The sequence below is a fragment of the Xenopus laevis genome, chromosome 5L, assembly GCF_017654675.1.
Source record: "Xenopus laevis strain J_2021 chromosome 5L, Xenopus_laevis_v10.1, whole genome shotgun sequence".
Classification (NCBI taxonomy): Eukaryota; Metazoa; Chordata; class Amphibia; order Anura; family Pipidae; genus Xenopus; species Xenopus laevis.
In genome coordinates, this window is record NC_054379.1 from 36288450 (window position 1) to 36316203 (window position 27754).

The 27754-nt window shown below is 38.9% G+C and overlaps 1 long non-coding RNA gene across 7 annotated transcripts in view; it reads right to left on the minus strand.

Annotated features, from left to right (window-relative positions):
• The window catches only part of LOC108716608, a 442310-nt gene that overhangs the window by 317085 nt on the left and 97471 nt on the right, over window positions 1–27754 (minus strand). The window contains exon 2 of one of the 7 annotated variants that reach the window (XR_005961209.1): window positions 7649–7778. The exons of the other annotated variants lie outside the window; for them this stretch is intronic. This is a non-coding gene — a long non-coding RNA (uncharacterized LOC108716608). The remainder of the gene's footprint in view (window positions 1–7648; window positions 7779–27754) is intronic. 7 annotated transcript variants of the gene reach the window in all.

The window sequence follows — 27754 nt, forward strand, 5'->3', positions numbered from 1 at the left end:
GTCACCGTGACACTAACAGACCTGTCTGTGCTCATGTGAAGATATTATAAATAGTCCCAAGGGCTGACTGTCGACCTCATGCTTCATTGGGTATGTGCTAAGCATTAATGGTAGCAAATAGCAACACTCACATTTTCACATTCAGTCTTCTTTAACAAACAAGACATTAGGAGAGGAATCCAATCAATTGATCTGAATTTCACTGCATTAATGGTAATTCAAGCCTGGGAAAATAGGGCTCCTCCAAATCACAGCGTTCCCTCTCAGCCCATATAAGAAAACAAAATAATACAGTAGGCTTGAGTCGAATAACACAGGAAGAAAAAGGAAAATAGAGATACACATACAAGAGGGATTTTTGGAAAAGCCCAAGGCTAATTAAAGTATGTAATTATAAGTAAAATGGGAGTGGGACTCATTTACTTAAAAACTATTATAGACACACAAAAATAGATTGATTAATGTACATTCCCTGGCCTGGTGTTTAACTGACAATGCAAGTTGTTATGTGATTTGTGAAAACTCAGTATTAAGGACATTGACAGACTATTCAATATAAATTGGAAATATATATATATATATATATATATATATATATATATATATATATATATATATATATATATATATATGTATAAATATAGATTTAAAATGGTTTGTATAATGTAACAGATTCAAAAAGGACAAATGTTTGTGACGTTTAGAAATGTTTAAAAAGTACAGAAAAAAATTAGAAATGTCCAATCTAACAGAAAGTCAATTTCAAGCAAAAATATATTTCATTAATTGCATGAAAAAAACATACATTTCAGGAATTTATCTACGGTAATATAATTTATTTAAGTTAATGGCACTTTACAGTGTCCTTTTATCTAACTGGCTGTGGATGTGAGGCAACACCGACATGATGTAAAATGCAACTGTCTCTTTAGTTGTATTTGCGGTGCTTGTTTAGTTTCCCTAGACTATTGTACCTACTTCTGCTTTAAAGGGACCCACTATGGGCAGATCCTGTGGCAGTTGCCCCTGCCTTGTCTCCCATGATATACTGATATTGCTTTATTATCATTCTAAATAAATATTGCATCAAATCAAATACAGAAAAAAGAAACTGTTTAAATAACACAGTGCCTTATGGGAATTATTTGAAAACTTCTGAGAAAAGCTTTAACTCTAACTTGGCCTAGTATTTTATTGTTCCACTAACACTTTATATATACTCAATTCTTCAAACCGGCACACCCTTGTAAAATCTTTAACTTTTTATAAGTAATGCATTATATAAGAGTCCAACGTTTTGGTCCTCATTAGGAGAAACGTTGAGGACCGAAACGTTGGACTCTTGTATAATGAATGCATTACTTATCAAAAGTTAAAGATTTTACAAGGGTGTGCCAGTTCGAAGATTCGTGTATATACAAGTAGTAACTGTGCATCCCAATTCCTAAAAGCATATTTGGCCTTGGAGTGCAGCTACTCATCAGGTTGTTTTATATATAAATATATTGTACAAAAATGAAGTGCACACTGGGGTTTTTTTTGCCCTGGGCCTGTTTTTAAATGTGATAAATAAAATGATGGACTTTTAATTTTTTCAAAAACGGAAATCCAGTATGTACAAATCAAAAACAAGCACCAAGGGTCTTTCAGTATCAAAAATAGTGTATTATTGGATAGTATGTACAACTGGTTAAATGAACCCAATTAAAAAATATTAAAATGAATCACAGCCACACATATTATTTCATATCACAGATACTTATAGCCCATCCCTTGGTAGACCCATTGATTTACAAAATTAAACAGTTTTTTTTAACAAATAGATAATGCTCTTGATTGTGTTTGCTCTCTGATGCATTTGTTTATTTCAAATATGAGGGGTTTAGGCCTGCTTATAGTTGATCCTATATTTAACAACGTCATTTGCCATTTAATAAAGGCATGTTTGAATATATTTAAATAATTCATAATAAAGCTAATTTTGTAAAGCAGTGGGTCTACCAAGGGACGGGCTTTAAATCTCTGTAATATGAAATAATATGTATGGCTGTGATTGTTTTTAATATTTTTTATTGGGTTCATTTAACCACAGATAAGCACTTTTAGAGCACTGACACTTTAAAATGTTCTTAGGATCAATACGGTATTGTTCCGGAATTGATATTGATATGTGGTTATAAGACTTATATTTATATGCTTGGTTAATGCTGTTTTATATCCAGCCGAAAATGGGTTAAATATATTTATACAGGGCTTTATCCGAAAATCAGTTATCCAGATTCCCTGCACAGTCGATACAAAGGTATTTTGGATTTTTTTTCACCAGCGCTGGAGGTGGTTATGCACAGGCTACAAAACATCCTACATGTATAGGGTCCATTATCTGGAAACCTTTTATTCTGAAAGCTCCGAATTACAGACCATCTCCCATAGACTCCATTTTATCCAAATAATTCAAATTTTGAAAAATGATTCTCCTATTTCCCTGAAATAATAAAACAGAACCTTGTACAAAACAAAAATATTATTAATCGGTTAGGTTTATTTAATGTTTACATGATTTTCTAGTATACAGATCCAAATTATGGAAAGTTCCTTATCCGGAAAAACCCAGGTACCAAGCATTCCCGATAACTGGTCCCATACCTGTATATTGTGTATAAATATATTGCACCCCCAATAATTTTAGATTATAATTAATTTCTTTTCAGTAATGTGTGGCTTTTTTGTTACTATCCTTTACTAACGTTGTGTCAATCTGTCCCACAGCATTTTACCAAGATTATTTATCATTCACTGCACATGTGGAGTTTACAACCAAGGCTGCTACCATCCACACAGTAGGGTCAATTTAAATGAGGAACCCATTAACCTGCCTGTATGCTTTAGGAGTGTGGGACATAAGAATATCGATTGTGCCCAGAATAGAACGAGACTCAGGATTCCAGTGCTGCAGCCACCCCTCCACATTTCTACAGATAGAAAAAATGATCATAAAAGTATGGTATTTTTGTGCAGCCTGTTATCCAGACAGTTTGAAATTAAGAAATGTCATTTCCCATTTTTAAACAAACAATTTATAAATGTGTCCAATTTGCTTTCCTCTGTAAAGATAAGAAAGTTTATATATATATGTGACGTAAAGTAAGCTACCATACATCCACGCTTATGATGAAAGCAAACAATCCTATTGGGGTTTCAAATTTAAAAAAAATTTCTGCAACCTTTAGCCTTGGCGTTCTGAACTACAGAAAGACTCCTTATCTGGATATACCCAAGTCATATAATAATTCCATGTTACAGATGTACCTGTATTCCTTGAGGCTAAAAAATAACAGCCCTTTAAATGGTATCTTAAACAGAAATATTTGATGTTTCTATGATGGGGAGGGTTATTCACTATAATTCAAGATTTTTTCTTATTTATTATTAAAAAAAGCTCGATTTAATCGATTCGGGTAAAAACGCAATAAAATCGAGCGAAAACCCAAATTGTATTATTTTTTTATGCTTTTTTCCCAGAAAAGCCTACATTTTTACTATAATCCAAATTTATCTTATTTTTTAAACATAAAAATCACGATCAAACTCCAATACCCGATTTTTCCTTATTTATTATCATTAAAAAAGCTTGATTTAATCGATTCGGGTAAAAACTCAATAAAATCGAGCAAAACCCCGAATTGTATTATTTTTTTTGATGCTTTTTTCCCAGAAAAGCCAAAATTTGTCTAATTTTTACCCAAAAAGGTCAGATTTTCTGAGCTAATTCCAGCAGAGACCACAGAAACGTCAAATAGTATAAGGACCTCTGACATTGATTTATATATAACCCTGGCAGGTATGAGATGGCAGATTTTCAGATTATGGCTTTTTGCAGCATCAGGCTTTAATAAATCTTGAAAATTATAGAGTTTTTAAAAAAACCTTGAAGTTTGGCACCAAAAAGCCCACCAGATAAATTCAGAGTTAAGTAAATAATCCCTTTTATGTGTATATATATCTTAGAGGTTAAAGGTTACTTTAATATGTAAATGTACTGAAGCTGAAGAATAAGGATCACTCATACATGCAAAGCCACAGCATAATTCTACAGAAGAAAAAACAACTTGCATGTATTTACAGTATTATTTCTTTCTATCCTGTCTCCATGATAACCCACCGATATCATATCATATAAAGACTGACAAGATCAAAATGATATTCAGTGTCACAAGTGTAAAGTGAGTATACAATATTCACTTCCATGTCAATTTTTCGTTCACCTTAAAACAGTTCAGACAATGCATTATGTCACCACCGTGTCACCTCAGATAACCCAACCTGGGGACAAGGAAATGGACAGTCTCGTTTTAATTACAGCACAAAGATTTGTTTTGCTTTTCTTGTAAATCATCACAAGAACGCAGGTATATTTCCATCAATGTCACAAAAGCAGGAAAACTCAGTTACGGACATTGCATTTGATTTCTTAATACACATCTCCCTCTGCAGGCTGCTCCCTGTAACAGCAGCACAAGATGCTCACTTTAGAGTTATCTTTTAGTATGATATAGAGATTAATATTCTGAGACAATTTGCAATTAGTCTTAATTTTGTATTGTTTGTGGTTTTTGAGTTATTGAGCTTTTTATTCAGCGACTCTCCAGATTGCTGTTTCAGCAATCTATTTGCTAGGGTCCAAATTACCCTAGCAACCATGCATTGATTTGGATAAGAGACTGGAATATGAATAGGAGAGGGCCTGAGTAGAAAAATGAGTAATACAATGTAGCAATAACAAAACATTTGTAGCTTTACAGAGCATTTACATGGGGTCAGTGAAAGCTGAAAAGAGTCAGAAGAAGAAGGCACATAATTCTTCTATAAAAAAATAAATAATGAAGACTAGTTGTTTAGAATTTGCTATTCTATAACATACGAAAAGTTAACTTAAAGGTGAACAATACTGAGGAAGTGTCTCCAGCCTCCATTAAATCTTACAGAGCTTCTGAACCCAGTTTTATGCATTTGTTTAAATGTATAAAATTAGCTGTACCCCAACCACATATAAGTGCTGGTAACTCAACTAGCAGGAGGCTTTCTGCAAGGAATTTCAGCTGTAATATTGTAAAGGAATATACTTCCTAAATAAAACATACAATATTTCCTTCAGTAACACTATTTGAAGCTCTTTTTTTAAAAAACATATTATTATTCAAAATGTAACTGTTGCATGGGCTTCCCAGATCCAAACCTTCATGCTCATGCTGATGGTTGGATGGTGGAGAGAAGAGAAAGTTGAAAGACAATATACAGTATATCACATTTGATCGCTCCATATACAGTTTTGCCTTTGTTCTGTGTGAATATTTTCTAAGTCTAATAATGTATTAGCCGTACTTGACGTTGTGTGCTCAAGGGGAATAGGGCAGGGCGCCAGGACAATCAGGTTTCCTGTTTATAGTTTGTGTAATGTCAAGAATGTGCCACCGCAGTATTAAAGGAATAGTACACCCATCTACCAGCAACCCACTGACCTCCTTAAATTGTGCTCAAGGCTAGTAAATGAGCAAGCAGAACCATAAAGTCCATCTCTAGATATAGAACCACGAGAAATAAAATGTTTTTGCTTAAGATGGCAGCTGTTGGTGGGCCTCTGTCCCTTTTTCTCAATTTATTAAATTGGCCCTGATGGTATCAATAGACTGAAGTCTGGAAACATTAGAACATGGCACACAGGTGATTCAGAGAAGAACAGAGGCAGGTTAGGGTATGTAAAGGCAGAGTATACTGTATGTACACTATATTGTTACACGCAGGAGGGGGGAACTACAAATGAACTCTGTACTACTGAAATAATACATCTTCAAGACAGAAGAGATAGCACTGATCTACAAAAAAACTATTTTCATAATTTATGGGAAGTACAAAATACAGCAATACCCTGTGCAGCACTTAGGCAATGTATTACAGAGATCAAATCGTTAAAAAATGGTTTCCTTCCTTGTCTGAAGGATGTAATCTACTATGGCACTACTACCATGCTATAAACTGTTTACGTTTCTATGGGGACTTTGTGCTGAATGCTTATTATGGTAAAAAAACCTTTCTGGGATCATGTAGTATTTATAAGCACAACACTTTATAGGGAGGGACGAGGAGGGGTTCTATTTTTCACACCTAAGCATCTGTCACTGGGCAAGTACTGGGGCATTCAAAGGATTACTGTTCAAGAATGAAAAATAAATAAAAGAGCTTAACTTTAGGGTCACACCACTAGTGAAGTAATGTACTGGTAGTCCATTTTGGGGCACAGTAGCCCATCATTGAGGGTAAGCTAGAGTAAACCCAAATGCTGAGTTGCTCAAGAGGTATAGACACTTAAATCTTAGTAGCCAATCAACATCAGGTGTGAACTGGGTGTCAAAATAAAAAAATAAAAAGGCCCTGGCATTCCCAGCACACAGTTGCCCAAAAAGCCCCTTCCCACCAGCCAACTAAATAGTAACTTTCTATGGCATCTTACAGCAGCACCCTGGCATTTGCCAGAACTCACAGATTGCCAGTTTGGGCCTGATCACCATTATGTTCAATCCAGGGGTAGAGGAAACTCCTTCTACAAGGATTGCATGTGTTCCCAGGAGAGTATGAAACTGTCTACATACTATGTGAGTACCGTTCATCTATTGATATTTTTTTCATTAGTACATGGCTCACCGTGTAAGGACCATTGGCATCTCATATGCTAATACACCCTGCTTCTATGCCAGGATCACTTGTGGTCTGAATGTAACATATATTCTACCTACAGCCAGACCCAAAGCATTTTGGAAGTTGTAATAAAAAGATCCTTGGTACAATGCTTTATTTACCAGTAGGTCTTTCCAGCTGACCCCAGGTCACCCATTCCGATTAGAAGAAAAGAGGTTCCTCCTAAATATTCGGAAGGGGTTTTGTACAGTGAGAACTGTGACGGTGTGGAATTCTCTCTCTGAATCAGTGGTACAGGCTGATACATTAGATAGCTTTAAGAAGGGGTTGGATAGCTTTTTAGCAAGTGAGGGAATACAGGGTTATGGAAGATAGCTCATAGTCCAAGTTGATCCAGGGACTAGTCCGATTGCCATTTTGGAGTCAGGAAGGATTTTTTTCCCCCTATGAGGCAAATTGGTGAGGCTTCAGATGGGTTTGTTTGCCTTCCTCTGGATCAACTGGCAGATTAAAAAAAGTAAAAAGGTTGAACTTGATGGACGTATGTCTTTTTTCAACCTAACTTACTATAGCTTTGGGGGGAGGTATCAGACCAAGGAAAGAAACAGCAGACACTGACAGATCCCACAGACAGGCAAAGTAAAGAAACAGCAGACTTTATTAAGCAAATTATACACAAAGCCTTATGCGTTTCATGCACTTAGGCACTTACTCGTAGGCTTCCAAAGCATTTTGGAAGCCCCATGATGGTATAAATCTAAACAAGGTCTACATATGCAAAAATTGCGTTGTTATCTGTACAATAACATAGCATTAGTTGACATATATAGAACTCAAGCTTAAACCTGCCCCCTTCATAATGAACTCCTAGCTGTCTAGCATAGAGACTACTTACACAAGAATTAGACAGTTACCTAACTTCCAACACCCTTAAACCATCTGTTTTTCTACTCACCCTACTGAATATGATTTTCAAGAGCTCCACTTGGTTGTTTTAAGAAAACAGAATACTGGTCTTGGTCAACAGATTCAGGGCAGCAATCAGCGAGCCTTGAAGATCAACGGGGCTTTGCCAGAAAGCTGTTCTAAGGACAGCCATAAAACATTAAAAGGTTACTAAATTTTGAGCAGATGGCAACAGACACACACAACACATTAATCAGCCATAGATAGAAATACAGCCGAAAATAAAAACATTAAAAAAAAACAACAAAGGAAAGAAAAATGCTTCTACACTGTACTAATTTCAACTATTTTACTCAGTGGTGCATAGACATTGTTTTTATGATCATTCCTCTTCAACCGTCTGTTCCTTCATTAAAAGAGCTCCAGGGGTTTTAAAATGTTCTGGTTTTGATCTATAACAGCACAGAATCATCTACTGCTGGAAGCACACTCTGAAATCATGTTTAGCCCTGGTCTAAATCCCAATTCCATCCAATATTGTGCTGCATATTCCACAAGTCACATGGTCAGGAATGGTAAGGGCAAGGAAAGCCACACTAATTCCTACGCACAACACTGAAATATTCAATGCCCGGTACACATTATCCCATACCCACAAACATTGTTTCCCTAAAATAGCTTTATTCCTGCAATAAAAATGTGATGCCCCCCATCTGCCGTCTTTACACTATTTCTGAGGGGAGAAAAGCAGTGAAAACTTAACCCGAGAGAAAGAAGTGCACAAAGCCCTATTTTATCTAATCTCATCACTGTTGTTGTGGGTTGCTTGTTTGTTTCTATTGTCTGGGCAACATTTTACTCCAACATAGGAAAGAAATGAGAACGGCACCACATTTGGTTTTGTCAGTGTCATTTGAGACTACCGGTGAACTTTTGTCTGCCCTATCCTACGTGATGAAGGGAATTTCCATTTATACATCACTTTAATTCAGGCTAGGTCTTCAAAGCTACCCCGCTCATTACGGGACACACTTACAACAAACATTTTTAAAAGTGTCTGACTCTTTTAGAGTCTATTTCCATCTAGGTTTCATGAACTACCTATCTAGCAATAAAACTGAAGACACAGTCAGCTATGTTATAGAAAATGAATAGTTAATTCACCCAAAACTGAGATGGTGAAGTACAAAAATGGGACCTTCCACCACAAACAAGATTGGTGACGGGATGTCTAATGTTTTATACGGCTAATTGTTTCCCTTGCCTACTCCCCAAAAACCAATTCCTATTTACTAACTAGTACAAAGACAATTAATTAACTTGAGGACTTGTAATTTGACTATGGAGAAGGCCCAAGCCCCTGTACAGGAATAAGGGTCAGGAGCCTCAACCAGAAATTGCAGCAGCCCTACCCCAACAAAAATTACCCCTGACCAGGTAGCACTGTCAACTCTTCATTGGACAGAGATATTCTAGGACAACACCTTTTTTCAGAATTCATGACATATGTGTCTAATGGATTATTTCCCTCTTTTCTTTGCCTAGTTGTTTTAGAGCAATTAGCCTTCCATGTCTCCATTGTTTTTTAGCTGTCTGGCAGCAACCTTCCTAATAGTCTACTAAAGTTCTCCAATAATAGCATCAGGAACAACATCCGAGTATACGGCTCGTATATGGCTCATACACAGGTATACATACCTTATACATTTTAAGTCTACCTGTTTAAGTTTGTAAAAGTATAAACTCAGTCTTTGTTAAGCCATAAGCCCGGCAAATTAGAATTGGTTTTGGTAATGTGCAACATTCTAGTTTGGAAAGATAGCAAAACTTGTAAACCCCTTGTGCTATACATTAATCGAGCGGTCTGATCTGAATACTTACTGGGCAATTGTAACTGGTCTAGTGAAGGGGAGAATAGTCTTTATCAATTTAAAAATAGGGGTGACTGCCCAAGGGACTGCAGAGCAGCAAACGTATGCTAGAAGGAAGGTGAATATCATTAATAAATGGCACAAAAGTTACAATTTATCAGAACTGATCAAGCTTTGACAGCTAACTGCAATAGTAAGTATTTGAAAAGGTTGAATTAACTATTAGTATGATGTAGAGAGTGATATTCTAAGACAATTTGCCATTGGTTCTCATTTTATATTATTTGTGGTTTTTGAGATATTCAGCAGCTCTCCAGTTTGCAGTTTCAGCAATCTGGCTGCTAGGATCCAAATTACCCCAGAAACCATGCAGTGATTGGAATAAGAGACTGTAATATGAATGAGAGGGCCTGAATAGAAAGACGAGTAATAAAAAGAAGCAATAAGAATACATTTGTTTTTAGATGGGGTCAGTGACCCCCCATTTGAAGCTGGAGAGAGTCAAAAAATAATTTAAGAAAGTAGCAATAACAATACTTTGTTTTAGATGGGGTCAGTGACCCCCCCCCCATTTGAAGCTGGAAAGAATCAGAAAATAATTTAAAAAAACTATAAAAACAAATAAAATAATGGAGACCAATTTCAAAGTTGCTTAGAATTGGCCATTCTATTACATAATAAAACTTAACTTAAAGATGAACGGACACATATTGCTGTGATCCTGGTTCACTAAGGATTACCGTATATACTCGCGTATAAGCCGAGTTTTTCAGCACCCAAAATAAGCTGAAAAACGCTGCCTCGGCTTATACGCGGGTCAGTTAAAAAAATTACCTATTTGACTGATGCGCGATGCGCGTGCCTCTTCCCTGCTGCTGGTCAAATGGTGCTCCAGCTCCTCCCAGCCGGTCGTGTTTTTCTGTGTGATTGGCCGGTGGCCTTGCAAGCTCCTCCTCCTTTGTCACCGCGAGTGTCCTGTGTTAGTCAACATGACCCCGCTAAGTGGTTTGGTAGCGTCCTTCTTCCTCCTCCAACTACTGATTGCCCCGGGATCCCCGTCCCCTTCCCTCCGCGCAATGAAACGGCCCGGGTTGCGCGTTACGTGGCGCATCACTGTGACTGGGGCGCCCTGACCACTATCTCCAGCCACTCGCCCGTGCAGGGACAGCCCTTCGCCAATGTTTTCTCTGTCAGCGACGGGCCCAAGGGAGCCGGCAGTGGAGTCCCTTACCTGTACCTCACCAACATGGAGATCTCTGTACAGGACCTGCAGGTGAGGAGGGGGAGGGGAGTCACGTGACTCTGAGAGCTGTCTCTTTCTCACCTTGGGGCTGTGGTGGCTAATGGGTCAGGTGACCTGAAGGATGCTGTTTCCATAGTGAAGAAGTAAGTCAGGTATCAGCCAATCAGTGCAGGCGCTGCCTTCTGGGGGTTTCACCTTTGTCAGCAGTCTAGACCAGGATCCGCCCTCTCTGATTTTAAAAACAGTTCGGGCAGCAGGTAATGAGCACAGATAGATAAGTGGCTGGTCTCCGAGAATCAGAGATGGGGAATAGACGATGCGTCAGCGGTTCACCCACATTGCTACCTGAATAAGTAGCAAATCTTTCGCTGGCTTGACATTTTCAGATAAGGAGGAAAATGATTTCAGGGGGAGGTAATCTATTAAACAAGAGAAGTGTTGTTTTCCCAGTTTTTGTAGGTAAAATTAGGTACCTCGGCTTATACACGAGTATATACGGTATTTATGGATATTAAAGTCGGCAGAAATGGCAGCTCTGCTTTACTCTCTGCTGTTCCCAGACATACACATGCATGGCTATCTCTCAGTTTGGCCCACAGGTTGATTGGTTGGGTGGTTTGCCCATGTATGATCACCTGCAAAGACTCCAACATATGTAGCCAATTACAAACAGACACATTGTACCAAAAACCTGTGAAAACTTGATCCCAACAATTAGAAAAAAATGTTTTATCATCAGTAGATATCGGTTCAACAGAACAGAAAGTAACTGGAAGAACAGAAAGTATCCTGATATTTATCTATTATAAATGTAACAACTCTGTACTAAAACTGCTTATTTAGTAACAAGAAAATAAAAATAACCTTGTTCATGCAGTTTAATAAGTTAACAAGTTGGTCAAGAGTAGAATTCTTGTTTAAAAAGTCACTGGGCTCATTTATCAACATTGGGCAAATTTGCCCATGGGCAGTTACCTATAGCAACCAATCAGTGATAAGCTTTTTAAAGCCAGCTTCAAGTAGAATAATAAATGCAGCAATCTGATTGGTTTCCAGGGGTTACTGGCCATGGGCAAATTTGCCCAGTGTTGATAAATATCCCCGACTTAGGGGCAAATTCACCAAGGGTCGAATATCGAGGGTTAATGGGCAAATTCACCAAGGGTCGAATATCGAGGGTTAATTAACCCTCGATATTCGACTGGGAATTAAAATCCTTCGACATCGAAGTCGAAGGATTTTAGCGCAAATAGTTTGATCAAACGATCAAAGGAATAATCGTTCGATCGAACGATTAAATCCTTCTAATCGAACGATTCGAAGGATTTTAATCCATCGATCGAAGGATTATCCTTCGATCAGAAAAAACTTGGAAAGCCTATGGGGACCTTCCCCATAGGCTAACATGGACTTCAGTAGCTTTTAGGTGGCGAACTAGGGGGTCGAAGTTTTTTCTTAAAGAGACAGTACTTCGACTATCGAATGGTTGAATAGTCGAACGATTTTTAGTTTGAATCCTTCGATTCGAAGTCGAAGGTCGAAGTAGCCCATTCGATGGTCGAAGTAGCCCAAAAAACACTTCGAAATTCTACTTTTTTTTACTTCGAATCCTTCACTCAAAGTTAATGAATTGGCCCCTTAGTGAATCTCTCTAAACCATTCTCTTCACACCTCACTACCAACCGAAGCACAGGTAGATCCCTGTCCCTGCTTTATTCCTCCTTATGTTTTATGTTATAATTGCTCAGATGTCCTGCTTCACATATCCGACTGGCATCCATATCCTTTTCTTACATACTCTTTAAAATCTTTCTACATAAAGTTAAGAGCTGTACATAAAGGAGCAATGTTTTGCGCTGTGGCTTCCGAACTGGGGAGAATGTTTATTGCTCTCCTAGATGAAACTGAAACCAAAGCTTTGAGGTCAACTAGTGTTAGATGTGGGGTGAAAAAGGTGGCCTGGATATTTTTGGAACAATGGCTGCATGACTGTTACACTGTTTTCCTATATCTGTTGACCTAAGGGACACCCTGCAAAGGTTGGACCTCAATGGTGGGTCTGATATCAAAAGTCTGGAGGCAAAACAGTCCTATTCGGTTTTATTACTATTTAAATTGTCTTTTAGTAGGTATGGAGATCCAAATTATTTATTTGGAAAACCTAAGGATAACAGGTCCCATGCCCATACTATAAATCTGGACTTGCACTTTGTGTTGCTGCAGCTCCTTCCAGTAGAGGCCATATCATGTGTCTGCATTTGTACTGACCCACTAACAATGCTAAGTGAATTGTCTAGATAATATACAGCAGGAAATTGCTGCTACAAAATTGCCTTGTGTGCCATAAACCAATGGTTTGGCCTTAACCCAATGCATAATACTGAGCTTCTTTCAAGGAATCTTGCTTTTCCCTATCATTATCAGAAACCCAAATGTAAGTATAAATCATGTTTTTACTTTTAATCTACACACTGTCACAAAAACAATCATCTAGGAATATATATAAACATAGCAACCAATCTCGCTAATCCCATGTTGTACTACCTTTCAAGCCTTGTTTAGAAATATGAAGAAGGCTTGTTATGGCTTAGCTCAAAGCCTGTCCTATATCAAATAATGAAGCAAAATAAAATCCCAAGATTTATTTATGACCTCTAATGCATTTAATATAACTACAAGCACAGATGAAGTTTTGGAAAGTGGCCAGATCGTAAACCGTATGTCTTTATATGATTTTCATACTGCAGATTTACCCAAGTTCCTCTATCTAAACAGATGGATGATTTTTTTTCTTCTTCTGTAAAATTGAATAATAGTTCCCTGAGGCTAACATGTGCTGATTTAAGGTCTCTGATTTTACCCTACCTAACATGCAAAGATGCTTTTGGGATAATATCCTAAAGACTCCCAACTGTAAATCTTTGATGAAACCATACAAAATAACTTCACCAGATTTATCAAAATAACATTGTTAATCACAGGGAGGTTCCGCTTCTCAGGCACAAATGGCAACGATTATTTCAGACAACAAAAGCTTTCCGTTATGAAACATATTAAGGAGCACTTTAAACATATTCTAGAATATACAATATGTAAAGGATCGGAAAAAATATAGGCTTTGATCAACAGAAACTTATTAAAGCACTTTGGTTAAAAGATATAGCATTATGTTTGTTTTTTAAGTTATTGAATTAGTATATGTGGTCAAACCTACCCAGCCTACTGATTCAGGGAGTTCCAGTTCAAAAATAATTAAGCTGGGCAGTGGCATAACTAGAGTGCACCGGGCCCCCCTTCAAAAAAATCTACAGAGGGGCCGACGCACTCCAATCCCCATCCTCCTGCCCACTTCCCACCCCGCCTCTGCCCCGCCCACATCCCACCTTCACTCCGCCCATGTCCACCCCGACTCCACCTAGTCCCATCTGACTTGCTTCCCCCTTCCTTGCCGGTAAGAGAGGAGGAGGAAGGGGGAGGAAGGGATTTCTTATTAGCTATAGAGGATGCAGACGACACAGTCCGGGCCCCCCTGTTCCCTGGGCTCCCCTGCGACTGCTTGGTCTGCTTCCTCTATAGTTACGTCACTGAAGCTGGGTATACATTTAGGATTATTTTATTTGGTGTAGTCTTCAAACAAGTGGATCTTTACCTGATCTGACCACCAAGACACTGGGCTAAATCAGGATAATCGGATTACCAGTAGCCCAGGGAGACCCGTCGGGAGAGGGGTGATGAAGTCCTAACCTGACCGGATTATCTAACCTATGTGGCAGATTTTCAGGCCATCCTGCCAGATACAGATTATATGTGTGTGTACCTACTGCATTGCTATCTCACCTAGAGATAATAGCGTACAGTGGAAGTAACATTGTCATGGCTTAAAAAAAATATACTATATATCTGAAAAGAAACCACCAAGCCCCCTAATATTTCCAATTCATAATATGTTCTTGTCGGCAAAGCAAAAAGAAAAGTACACAGTGGCCATGGGACACTCTAGCTGTGACTAAAGGTGGGCATACAGGCCCAGATTTGTGGAAAGGCCACCTAGGCCCGGGCCTAGGGCGGCAGGATTTTAGGGGGGCGGCATGCTGCCCAACCACACCCACATTGGTTCAAAAACACTGGGGATGCGCTGGAGGTACAATCATTTTTTAAATGTCCCATGCTCCAATCACCATTGCTCCAGTCCAGATGATGAAAATTTGCACAAATAAAGGGGAGGGTACAGGGGCGCCCACTATGTAAATCCGGCCCTGTGGGCATAGACGCACCAATAAAACTGTACAAAATGAATTTGCATACAATATTCAGTGGGAGATGATGCAGACCAATATTGGCAGAAGATATCAATCGGCTCGTTGATCGGGCCAGCCGGAAAATTTTGATCAGGCACCTTTGAAGGCACCAGGACATCATTGTTAGTGTTAGTTAGTGCTGAATAGTCAGATACTGGCATAATTCTATTGTTTCTACGTAAATATCTGACGATTCAGCTCTACGTGAATTTTCCAGGAAGATCGTGTGTATATATATCTATATATATATATATACATGATCTTTATATGATGTATGATGTTTATAAAAATTGCCTTGATTGGGAAATGGAGATTAAAAGTCAGGCTTCAAGTAGGGTCATACAGTCTGGTCACGCAATTTTTTAGAAAACTGTAGTTCTCAGGATGAGGGTTGGGTTGCTTAAAGGGGTGGTTCACCATTAGTATATTATAGAATGGCTAATTCTAAGCAACTTGCAACAACCAGCTTGCATTTTCTCTTTTTTTTTTTACCAGCTTTCACTGGGGTCAAAAAACACAAGCTCTGTAATGCTACAAATGTTATATTTACTCATCTTTCTTTTTAGACCTTCTCCTATTCATATTCCTGTCTCTTATTCAAATCAAGTCACGGTTGCTAGGGTCATTTGGACCCTAGCAACCAAGTTGCTGAAATAGCTAACTGGAGAGCCACTTAATAAAAAGCAAAATAACTCAAAAACCACAAATAATAACAAATTAAAAACAATTGCAAAACGTCTAAAAATATCACTCTCTGCATCATACTAAAAGTTAATCCAAAGATGAACAACCCCTTAAAAGGGGCCACTTGATAAAGGGCTTGTCCCGAAACATGTTGTACACTCCCCAATAAACGGATTTTCTGCAGTTCGACTGCCGTTTTGGATCTGTTCCACATTCATACTACAACCCCTTAAAAGGGATACTGTTATGGGATTTTTTTTTCAAAACAAATCAGTTAATAGTGCTGCTCCAGCATTCTGCACTGAAATCCATTTTTCAAAAGAGTAAAACATTTTGTTATATTCAATTAGACATATTGTCAGTTTCCCAGCTGCCCCAGTCATGTGACTTGTAAACTTCAGTCACTCTTTACTGTAAGTTGGAGTGATATCACCCCTCTCTTCCCCCCCCCCCCAGCAGCCTAACAACAGAACAATGGGAAGGTAACCAGATAGCAGCTCCCTAACACAAGATAACAGCTCCCTGGAATATCTAAGAACAGCACTCAATAGTAAAAACCAAGCCCGACTGAGTTACATTAAAGGGATACTGTCATGGGAAAAAAACATTTTTTCAAAATGAATCAGTTAATAGTGCTGCTCCCGCAGAATTCTGCACTGAAACTCATTTCTCAAAAGAGCAAACAGATTTTTTTATATACAATTTTGAAATCTGACCTGGGGCTAGACATATTGTCAATTTCCCAGCTGCCGCAAGTCATGTGACTTGTGCTCTGATAAACTTCAATCACTCTTTACTGCTGTACTGCAAGTTGGAGTGATATCACCCCCCTCCTTTTCCCCCCCAGCAGCCAAACAAAAGAACAATGGGAAGGTAACCAGATAGCCGCTCCCTCACACAAGATAACAGCTGCCTGGTAGATCTATAGTAAAAAAAAAAAAAATAGTAAAAACCCATGTCCCACTGAGACACATTCAGTTACATTGAGAAAGAAAAACAGCAGCCTGCCAGAAAGCATTTCTCTCCTAAAGTGCAGGCACAAGTCACATGACCAGGGGCAGCTGGGAATGTCTAGCCCCATGTCAGATTTCAAAATTGAATATATAAAAATCTGTTTGCTCTTTTGAGAAATGGATTTCAGTGCAAAATTCTGCTGGAGTAGCACTATTAACTGATGCGTTTTGAAAAAAAAACAAGTTTTCCAATGAGAGGATCCCTTTAAGTAGGAGAAATAGCAGCCTGCCAGAAATTAGTTCCATCCTAAAGTGCAGGCACAAGTCATATGACTGGGGGCACCTGGGAAACTGACAATATGTCTAGCCCCATGTCAGATTTCAAAATAGAGTATAAAAAAATCTGTTTGCTCTTTTGAGAAATGGATTCTGCTGGAGCAGCATTATTAACTGATGCGTTTTGGAAAAACCATGTTTTCCAATGACAGTATCCCTTTAAGATAACTTCCACAAACATTTATGTTCAAGGCATAGATCTTCTTATACTGTATACTGGCCTCCTAGCTATTTACAGAAAGTAGGGGAACAGCACTAGGACAAGTGGAGCAATTCCTACTAAGTACTGCCCCGTTCTATACAACCCAACCCAATATATAAGTCAGTGATGATGATCACTGGCCAATCTATATTCTGTTTTACTAGTCATTTTACTGGACACAATACGTTTTGTATATAGACAATTAAGCTTCTAAAGCTGTTCGGTGCCATCTCCCGACCTGCTACTAACCTTTCAGATAAAATAAAGTAGTAAAAGAACAGATCAGACGATGTTCTACCCATGACAGCAATTGTACGAAACAGAAATTCATATGATCAAATCTTTGCGTCTATGGTCAACTTTAGGATCAAGGACTATTCTATGCCAACTGCAGATGATTTGTATATATTATATTCTAAAGCTAGTCACTAGCATGACTCTAGAGACCACAAGGTACAAACAGGGATTTGCTTGGGTTTTGTGTTAGGAGAGCTCTAGTTTGTGTACTCCTTATCTGCCAGGTAAACAGACATCGCTCTGTCAGGCCTAGCATGAACCTTTCAAATATTCTCAAATTACAAACACTCAGCAAACACATGAAAAAGTTCACTTTATGAAACCAAGTAATATCTCCCCATGGAAAGATAAAAAAAAAATAATAACAGAGGCACGAGGCCAAAACAAATAGGCAGCCTTTTAAAGAACTGCTTTGGTAAGAGGTTTTATTTGCTCTAATGAACTGGCTTATCAATAAAACTACAACAAGAATTACAGAAATATACTTGGCCCACGAGAGGAGAAAAGGCCTGGATGAAGCAGGCTGGAGCAGAAATTTATTATGTGAGGAACAGGCGAATAAGATTATGGCAGGTTATTTTATATTCATTAAAACAATGTGGTAAAGAGCTGGAAGAGAAAACAAATTAGAGACTTTGGTGTGAACAGGATGAAGAAAGGAAGAATTAGTTTTACTGACAAAAGCAGCAATTTAATGCAATAATGATCTGACTAAAAGGCTTGTAGTAATATGTCAATTATTGGACACTTTGCTACATTTAAAAGGCATTTGTAAATGGGGATTTATACCCGATGTATAACTTAATGTAAACTTTTGAGCACTTTTGCAAATTGTATAATTTCATGATACCTATTATGAGTTTTACACAGTTCATATCATGACTGTGTAACTGAAGTGCCCCCTTTCTGTTCCGCCTAGGTAAGGACTGGGAAGAACAGCAGCAATTTTAAGTGAAGCCAGAAGCATCTACAGACGCTTCTCTGCTCAGTTTTTTAAATTGCTAATCTGTTTTGCAACTAACACCCTACCCTCCACCAGATGCCACTGAAGGGGAAATAAAGGTATTTTTTACCCTAACAGCATGTCCTGTAGATTACACCATCCATGTGTACACTGTATATTATGAATAAGTAATACACATTAGGCCAACTGAAACAACCACATCTGCTAGGAAACACTTGTCTACAAATCCTTGGCCATTTATCGACTTCAACGCAAAAAAAAAAAATTCACAATATGACAGGTGCTGATGTATTTATGGATTGTGTACATCTCTGACTGTCAGGGCGGAGAGTCAGTAGCCTGTCTAACAGAAGATACTACTTCTCAGATCCTTGTAACAGTTAATTCTGCATCACAGAACTGGGCGGTGCATTGTATACAACAGGACTAGTTCTACACTCTCTGGCAAGGCACATAGCACAAATGATCTAAAAAAAGGCACACAGTTATATATAAATATAGTGTAAACAAGAATCACCAATCACTGAGTAAATGTATAAAAGGAGTTCCCTTATTCTTAGTATGATTAACAGCTGATGACAAAACAGTGCCATATTTAAATGTGCTTTAGATGTATGAAAACTTGATGCTCTGAATTTCAGACACCTTCTTTGTTAAACCTAAGGTCCCAGATAATAGATCCCTTATCTGTACTGACTGCTACTTTCATAGAAATGAATTGTTCCACTAGTTGTGCTTTTTTTAAGGGGATTTAAACCCAATTAATGTATATTTACAAACAGCGACCTGTTTGAAGCCCTGTAAAATGGAAATCTGGACCACTGCCTTGGCCTGTAATTGGCTTAAAGACATGTCCAAAGCTGGAAAGTGACTTTTGGCCAAGGCAAGATGATAGGGCAGCAAGACAAGCCTGCAACACAATCAGCCAATAGCGATGGCCGAATATGTCCAGTTTCGCTGAAAAATTTGTGAATTTCCTGCGAATTTTGACGCCGCCGTTAAAGTCAATAGGCGTCTGAATAATGTTGATGGGCTGTGGTTTTGACACTATTCCGACACGCGTCCAAAATTTTTCAACACAAGTGAATTTTCGCAGAACTTTTGCAAAACTGCGGTGCAGCGAAGTTGCGCCTGGCAAATTTGTTCGCCCATCACTATCAGCCAGTTGTGAGACTGCTTAATGCTGAAACGGTGTACTCAACTGATTCAGGAAACAAGATCTACTGTATATATTTGAGAGAGAAAAACTCATATACATATATACAGTAAGATTGAGTTGAATCAATCTTAGGTGACATCAATACTCATTTCCAAATGGTTTTCCCTTCAAAATAGAGAGAGTCAGCTGATTTATAAACACTGGAGAAATTAGCACCTGGGCAATAACTCATAGCAACCAACCAGTGATTCATTTTTTTCAGCCAGCTGCAAGTTAAACGCGGAAAGAAATCATCTCATTGGGTGACTTAATAGGTGCATATTTGCCCAATGTTTGTAAATGACACCCATCTGCTATGATTTCACCAGGATGCCAGGTACAGCTAGTCCGTTGTGTTTGGGTGAACAGCAGGGTAAAAATTGTCTCTTTTAAGGGATGCTAAGTAAACCCATGTACTTTATGGGATGACTTTGCAATCCCTTGACAAAGCAGCTGTTATGGGGTTATGTTCACATTTTCTCCTGGTCTGAAAACCTCAAAAAGATGTTTCTAAACAGCAAAGTAGTAATTGCTATTAGCTATTAGCTGATGTGAATTGCAACAGGGCATGGACAAGGAACAAGGAACACATATAAGATCTAAAGGCTTGGTGCCTACAGAAACGATAAGGTCTATGGAAACGATAAGGTCTATGGAAGAGGAACCGACAGCTCCATTCTTACTAATTTTTTGTTAAGTGTTTGTTTTCCTTTCTACGCCCCACCCTTTTAGAACCTTTGTCTTAACTAATCTACAGTTATGTACTGAGTAAAGACTGGCATTGTGCTATTCTACATTTACACCACCAACAATTCTAGACACATTATCCTGTGGTACTTGTTCCAAGGGATAGTACAAGTGAAAATATACTATATTTACTGATAGATTACATCCGTTTGTCCAGCAATTGCAAATAATGTATTCATGGCAGCTGTGCTGTGGCCAAAGGTAACCAACGAGGCAGTTTGATCAGTCTACTACAAGTTGGAAAATAAAAGTCCTGATTTTTGCTATTGGCAACTGCACTTGTTCAGTTCAGCCCTTTTGTGAGTAAATCAGCATTGCTCTGGAAATACTGCTTGTGTCATCCCCCAACAAGTGTTTCAAGCAAACCAACTGATAAATATGCCCCTTAGCATTGGGTAAGGCTAGGGAACTCCTTTGTGTGTGTTTGAAAAACACTTTCAGGAGGTACTATTTGTTACATCAGTTTACAGTGTACATTTGAGGTTTCCTCTTGAAATACATCATCTCTTCCCCCTTATATAGATAGTCTCAAAAGTACAGAAACACAACACTCCCAGTGTTGAGTACTCTATATCTAGAGGTTTTGCTGAACAAAATGTATGTAAGCATTACTTCAAGGTTGCAATCTCTATTTAAAGAACAACATATCTATAGAGGTATTTATAGACAATGGTTATCTTCTCCATAATTTTATATTTAAAGGGGTGGTTCACCTTTAAGTTGACTTTAGTATGTTATAGATGACTAATTCTAAGAAACTTTTCGATTGGTCTTCACAATGATTTTGCTCAGAGTTTAACCAAACTCCCAGCATACTCCACTAATGGAGTTAAAGTGTATTAGTAGAAGTACGGCAGCTTCAGTGATGAATTTGTAGGTACCCATAAGGTTAATGTGCCCTACACTTCCTGATCTCCCTAGTTGCTGAGCAGATGCCCATGTAGCTAGTTGTAATTTACACTTTGGTATAGTGAGTGAGAAGGGGTGGATCTTCCTCTTTGGCTCCAGGTGTCTGACCCATATGGATGTTTCCAGTGAGCCAGGGTACAACAAGGCGCAGTAAAACCAATTTGCCCTAGAGGGAGGACCAGTACCTCTAAAGAGAGATAATTCGGGGAGCAGGGACCCCCGTGAATGAGGCCAACTAGAGATAGGATACTACCTGTAATAGTACTCTCTAGGAGAGTAGGATAGGTAGTTTAAGCAGCAAGAGAAGATTAGCTCTAACTAGGAGATAGTAAGGGGGTAGCTCTCCCCTCAGGCAAGACTGGCCTGTAGGATAGGGACACAGCCTAATAGGGAATTAGAACTTGTGGGTTCCCTGATCCAACGAGTGAGGATCCAGGTCACGGTGCTGAGATCCTGAGGGTGTATCTATCCAGGTGTTACGTTATCACTATAGGGACTTCCACTGTGCTGTCTCTGAGGAACGTGTTGTAGCCATGTCATGATTATCTGCTGGGGCCTATGTGGATTGTAAGTATAAAACATGTGGATCATTTGTCTCTGAAAAATAACAGTTTGCTCTGTTTGACTGCAAGCACCTCCTGGCACCCATTTATTTATTGGTTAAAGCACAGTAGCCTGTGGGAGTTGTAGTAGCACTACACCGTGCCTTCAATATTTCCCTTTTGTGAAGGCCTTGCCTAAAATGATAGAGTCCAGTGTAACCCATGCTCTAGTATACTAGCTGGTTGTTAATCCCGTTTGGTAGCCTGTGCATAACCACCTCCAGGCTGGTGAAAAAACCTCCAAAATACATTTGTATCAGCCATGCATGGAATCTCTAGACAAGCTGCATCACAAAATCCTGTAAAAATGCAGAAGGAAATATTTTTGGGCAATTAGGTGGCATCTGGTTTGGACAAGGACGTTCTCTGAACTGCCAATACAAAGGTATTTTCAGGCTTTCTGTCACCCATTTGTTCTTCTTACCATAAAGATACCTATGGGTGGAGATGCAGAAACCCCCCTGGTGTTGAGGAGTTGGGGAGTAGAAAAGGGGAAAAAATCAGATGATCAGCCATGAAAGCCCTCTGCACACATATGGTACGATATAGGAAATAAATGAACTATAAAATCTAGTTAAAAATTGGATATTTTTCTCTTAAATGCTGCCACTTCATACACAAACAATAATATATACTTTCCAGCTAACAAGTAGAAGTGTGCTGCTTTCTGCATACGGCCGGGTTGAGCTAGGACATGTTGTTCTTACTCTCGGCCACACTCCCTTTCACACGCACACTGTAGGAAATGTTCAGAAGTTTCAGTGAAATATGGGACGGGGAAATATAAAGTTCCAGGCACAATATGCCAATTGGGCTGAAGGAACTTTATGGTTTCAGGCTGCAGTTCACAAATTATACAACACGAGCAGCAACTGCCAGCTGGAACATGCACCGATGGCAGTTCCCAACACAGCTAAATCCACTCGCTTATTTACACTGTGAGAGCGACGAGCTGCAATCCTTTTATCATTTTCTGCACCACTAAGAAGACGGCACATTGCAAGCCGTGCTTCACATTACAAAGATACAGTATCTAAAGTGTAAGAAATTCTAATATAAATTTGTTAAACTGAACGTACTTATTTTGCAGTTTTGTTTCAATTCTTGTTTAGCAGCATAAAATCAATGCAATGTCTACTCATAAAGGCATGTACTGTAGGAGTACATAAGGGTCTGGAGTTCGACATGAAGTCAAGCTAGCCTATAAAAGCTTAAATGGAAGACATATGCTAGCCTAGTGTACAATAAAGTCTTAACATATGCACTGCATACCACTGAAAGTAATATATGTATAGTTTGTACACACACGTGTGATGCATTGTCTTGTAGGCTCTAGTCTAACTGTCCATAATTAGCACCGGGCACCTGCGTATCCAACATCTTACTCCCAAATGAAGGGTATTAATTTAATTTGGTCTTCTCTTTGCTGTTAACAACCTCTGCTCTGTTAAAGCTTCCCATTATATTTTGGAACATTGCTGGTGGGTAGTGATGAGATTCACTTTGCCAAAAATTTTATGAAACTGCAACATTTCACTGAAGAGCATTGGAGTCAATCGGAAGCCAAAATTACACTGTGGTTAAGGTGTTTTTAGCTTTGCAATAGCATATACAGTATTTTGCCCTACCTCGTTATAATTTTTTATATTATAGTGTTTTTCAAAAATGTCCGCCTGTGAATTTTACCACAACACTGTACTGGCTAAAAAAGATCACTCATTCCTACTGGTGGGATAGTCATTCAGCCACAACAGCATTAGTGAGTTTAGGCACTGATGTTGGGGTCAGGCTTAGTTTACAGTCAGTGTCCCAATTTATCCTACATAAGTGTTCAGTTGGGTTGAAGTTGGGTTGAAGTCAGAGATCTGTACAAGCTAATAGGGTTCCATCTCCCATCTCATCTCAGCAAATTCATCTGTACAAAACTCACATTGTTGTCAGGAATGTCCTTGTACTGTGGCCTTCACTTTCAAACAAATAAGAGGCTCTTGGCCGAACCATGGGAAACTTTCTCAGACCATTATTCCTCCTCCACCACACTTTCAACTTGGCAAAGAGGTACTGGAGCCCAAGCCAACCTCTTTCTGCCACCACCTCCCTAACGGAAAATGCCACCGATGGCTTGCTGCAATACACCCTAGCCCAGCAGGAGCAGATGGGAACCATGCTACAAATGTTTTTTTTGGGGGTGGTAATAGCTTCTGCCTCCAGTTGCAGTCAAGGCACATTCTGCCCACATCTAGTATCCTCCTGGCATCTACCAAGCCCAATCTTTTCCATCTCACTGCCAGATGGTAAAATGCATTATCACTCCTGAGATCTAATTTCCACTACTCTAAAGTTTGATGGTAGTGGACCATTACACCACCCCAGTCTACGCTTGGCATTGTGTATGGTGATGTTAGGCATGTGTGCATCTGCTCACCCATAAAAACGTATGCTTCTTACCAATAGTTTTTGTTCTGACATTAGAGACAATTAGGAACTCAGCTGTGAGTATTCCAACTGAAGGCATTTAGAAGGAGTGCTAAAAAGGGACCAAATCTTTTAAGCCATAAAGTGTATACTTTATGTAAGTGGCATATATATATATATATGTATATATACGTGTGAGCTTCTGGTAGCAAAACCAGAGCCACTGCACATATTGCAGCACAGAAAATGGAAACTGACATCAACTTTCACATTTAAATGCCGCTTTGCTGGCTTTTATTTTTGCTGGCTTTTATTTGGCAAAAACACAAATCTTCAGCACACTGGCTTCATATAGGGAATCAATCACGTGCTTCACATAAGCAGTAACAGTCCCAATTCACACCCTCACTGGTGTACACATTAACTTGTTTTTTTCCAACTCTTCCAACCTTCACTGCTTTCAGTGGACACAAGTCATCTCTGGTGCACATTCAAGACACTCTTGTCTCCTGGTAGAGTTTCTCTCTTCCTCTCCAGTCCTTTGGAGCTCTCTCCAACTCAGGGGGAATCATTATTTTTCACAGCTGCACATGGGCACATTCCCTCCACTCAAGGAAGTCTTCACGTGGCCCCTCACCCTCCTCCACTCAAGGAGGTCTCTAGTGGAAGCTCTGAGGTGTTGCTCCACACCTCATTTTAACTACACGTTAATAGCTAATTACTTAACTACCTACCTACCATAGGCAACTGCAAACCCTTACTGGAGCAAGGAATGCAAGCCGACCCTGCTCTCTTCCATTCACTCCAGGGACCCACTATTCAGCTTTTCCTAAGCCGGAGCAGAATTTACACAGCTTTACTTGCTGCAGCACCACACTTTTCCCTGTAGTTTACATTTCACCAGCCAAATGCTGGTGAATTACTGTACACACAATTGTGTGCCCTTTGTGCACACATATCTTACATAGGTTAAAGGCAGAATAATTTGTTCCTCCAACCAGTCCTGCTAATGAACTCTACTGGTTGTAGGGGTGGGGATAGGGAAGGCAGTTGATCTAATATTAACGATGCTAGGAAATATACAACTGGGATTAGTCAGCAGCCTTTGCCAGCTAGAAGATGGAAAATTCAAATTTTCCACTGATCAAAATAGAAATGCACCATAATTTATTATGTAAATAAAGACATTTTTGTGCAGTCATCAGAGAAACCCTCATGTGATGCTTGTTTGATAAGTGTAACTGCACTTTGCCAGCAAGTTAAAGGGGGAAATTTGTTGCCTTTTCATTTATATGCTATATTATATATATTTGTAAACACTGGAGAAAGATGGCACATAGTATTCAGGAAAAGTTGTGTGACCACCATCTTCTAAAATTGAGTGCCCTGGCCTTTCTCTTACCACGGATGATGGGAAGCATTGGGATAGTTTCAGGGCATGAGCACCAGCAAACTTTTCTATTATATAGAGTTCTGTGAATGGAGCTGGTTTTTATCCCAAATTCACCTGCCAATATAGGGACACAGGCCTAAATACATTGCACACACATATGAATACAATACAGCTTGTGCGTAAACACACACCAGACCCTTTCTGCTCACATTTACAAACATATACCGTAGTTTTATATGCATTCAGATATGTTTGAGGGCCATCATTAAAAGCCCATCTGTAAATTCCATGAGACTCAACAGATTCCACAGATAAACACTAGAACTAGAATTGCCAGCAAATTCTGCTATTCTGACTCCCAAGATATAGCAAGTAGAAAAGCAATGCCAGAGATACTTTATGATGGGTATATTAAATATAATGATGATGTGACTGCAATGCCAATTGTGGGTTGATTAGAGAGAAACAAAAAAGGTATAAGGAGAGAGAAAAAAGCGAGAGGAAAAATGTTAAAATTGAATCCAGCAAGAAAAATTGGATAACGATATAAAAACAAACAAATAAATGCTCCATGATTTACATGATTTGCTTTGTTACAGGGTTTGTCTGGGTTAAAAAAAAGACACCCTTCCATCAAATTCAACCCTTCAGTGCATCTCACTGCATCACCATTCCACATAAACAAAAAATGCAAATGTGATATGCTGATGGGTGTATTCATGGCTGACATTATGTGTAGCATTACAAAACAGAATTGTCTCTAGGGAGCACCCCGATAATAGACTCACTGTGTGCTGCACATGTAAAGCTGCTCCGGATAGCATCAAAACCAAATGTGTATCTGTGTAGCACGGAGCACCACATGGAGTCGAATATAAAAAATCCAATGCTTTATTTATCCATTAAAATCAATAAAAAAATTGCCTGTAGTGCACAGAACCATTACGCTTGACACTTTTCGTAGCCCTCCGGCCACTTTCCCAGCAGCTTGTGCCCCTAGCTCTCTCCAGCCTGCATGTGCTGAATAATACACAAGCTAACGGGCAACCACTTGCTGCCCAGACTTCGACCCATCTGTCAGCTTCATTTGGAATTCAAGCTTGACCTCCAACTATGTAATTATCCCCTTCTGAGTTTTGCCACCTAGTTTTCCTGAGATATATTTCTGTGGCTGACTTGTTAACTTAATGCTCTGGGGTGATATTTTCTATTTGAATACAGTGATGAGTCAAACTAGAAGATTCAGCCACAGATGAGCACAAAGTGAATGTCTATGTAGACTCAGCAAGTATGTAGAAATGGTCAACTTCCAGTCAGTTACATTGGTACAGTATTGCATCCAACCATAAACCTCAGCTTTTATTGCAATGGAAACAAAGCTCTGTCTTTTATCAGATGCCTGTAGGAAACATTCTGTAACATTGTAAGCTTGTCCTTTTCTGAACCAAGCAGCACAGAAGCTGTTCCACCGGGTGAAAGTTCTGCTTTCTCTGCAATTGAAAGGGGGTCCCATTGCTGTCGTTTGGGCACGGTAAGGTTACATAACAAGGAATCCCTGAAGCTGACTATAAGGTCCATTTCTAATTGCAGCAAACCCTGCATAAGTATGCTATGTAAATCTATGTACTGTACATTTCTTATTTGTACTAATTTGTACATCTGTTTTCTTCTAGCAGTTTTATAGTAAGGTTTGCCTTTCCATGCACTGCTGTTTGCGACTGCATGTACCACTGATTCTCCTTCTTTACAGAATAAAATGCCTTATGTTGCCTTCCACTATACTTACCAAGTAATGGCCTTCACTGAGTAACGTACATTTTACAAACTATTAATCATTAACATTGATGAAAATGCTATTGTTTTTATATGCCAGAGAAATTAAATAAACCCATTAAAAGGGTAGTTCACCTTTAAATTAAAGGAAAACTATACCCCCAAAATGAACACTTAAGCAACAGATAGTTCATATCATATTAAGTGGCATATTAAAGAATCTTACCAAACTGGAATATATATTTAAGTAAATATTGCCCTTTTACATCT